The sequence below is a fragment of the Tursiops truncatus genome, chromosome X (genome assembly GCF_011762595.2).
Source record: "Tursiops truncatus isolate mTurTru1 chromosome X, mTurTru1.mat.Y, whole genome shotgun sequence".
Classification (NCBI taxonomy): Eukaryota; Metazoa; Chordata; class Mammalia; order Artiodactyla; family Delphinidae; genus Tursiops; species Tursiops truncatus.
In genome coordinates, this window is record NC_047055.1 from 79322941 (window position 1) to 79324656 (window position 1716).

A 1716-nucleotide genomic window follows, 5' to 3' on the forward strand; every position below is an offset into this window, starting at 1 on the left:
GTCTGTCACTTTGTGGGGGAGCAGACTCTGTAGCATCTACCAGCACAGGGCATGTGTTAGCTCTTGCTGGGAAGGAGGCCACCCTGCAAGCTTTGAGGCCTCAGGACGTTTGGATCTGATAAGCCAACGTTGGGGCATCCATGCCAATATACCCGGCCTACATTTCAGAGTCTGAAGTTTTTCCAAAAAGGCCCTGCCTTCCGTAACAGCCTGTGTTTGTCAAGGATGTATACATCTCTGGAGTTCTGCACTTACTGTTATCGCATAATCTGTGAGCTACTCAGCTGTCTCTGCAGGAGGCAAGGGCATTTTGTAAGCCACAAGAAAACCCCATGAATCTACACTTGGCCCTTAACTGTTTGGTATGTCCCTTAGTTTCTCATTATGTCTTTGCAGGGCGCCAGTATAACAGTGATGAACAGCCTCTGCCCTCCCTATAGACATAGTGCCCTCCCTACCATTCAAATGCGCTGAATCATCTCACAGGCCACAAGTAAGACCCTCCACTGGGATATTTTTCAAGGTACGTATGGATAAAACCTAAGGAATCAGGAGGTAACCTTGTGCTAGAGATTATCCATGCCCCACATAACACTCAAAATGGTACGCTCTTTGTCATTTGGGCTTTGGCAGTGAGTGAGCTGGTCCATAAACCCCATCTTATAGCTAACTTCTCAGACCACTCCTGGTACACTTTTGTTAGTTTGGGTCCTCCAAAAATACGGACACCAAGGCATGATTGGACATGACGAACATGATGGGAGAATGGCATGTGAAGGATAAAGGAGAAGGAGCAGGAATGAGTCTTCTTCTTCAGGGTGCGATGCGGGGTCTGACGTCTGTAAGAGAGACGGGGGAAAGGAGGATCAGATAAGAAGAATCTCAGATGCAGTTTCGTTCTAACAGTAAACTTAGTTCCGTTTAGTTTAGTTTGTTCAGGCTCATGTGGAGTCCCCACCTACAGCTGCCATTTAGAGGAGTCCCTGTCCTGAAGCAGTATGCCCCTGCCATGCTCAGTCACTGGCTGGGAGCTACCCAGAGGATGTGGGATCTTGGCACAAACAATGGTGTGCCAGAGAAGTGGCAGCTGGCACTTGCCAATCTACTATGTTCCTGCAGTGGATCGGAGGGGCATGTTTCTTATGGCCACCACAAGGAAGCAGAAGTCAAAGTGACTAACATTTCCGTTTTGAGTGACTTTGTGGTGGGGAGCATAAGGGACACAGGAAGTAAAGAAAGATGGGAGGGAAATGAGGATTTTGGATACATTAAGGTTGTGTTTCTTATAGGACATGCAGGTGGAATGCACTTAGAAAATTGGTTCTGGAACACCAGTGAGGGGTCAAAGCTAGAGAGAGATACAGATTGGGAGCATTCATTCCCTCAGAAACTTTTATAGCAGTGTTTTTCAAACGTCACCATAACGTTAGAAGTTCCTTGCATGGAAGCCAATCCTTCCCTTCACCCTCCTCAGAAGTAACCTCTATCCTTTGTCTTCATCGTTCCCTTCCTTTTCTTTAGTTATTCTCTACATAGGTTCATATTCCTAACAACGTTGGTTTTGCTGCATCCTTTGGTCTTTATGTAAATGGAATCATTTGTGTGTTTCTGACTTCTCCGTGTGATACTGTGTAACTGAGATTCATCCCTGTTGTCGCATGTGGCAGGCACTTGTTCATTTCATTGCTGTACGCTGTTCCACCAAATGAATATACA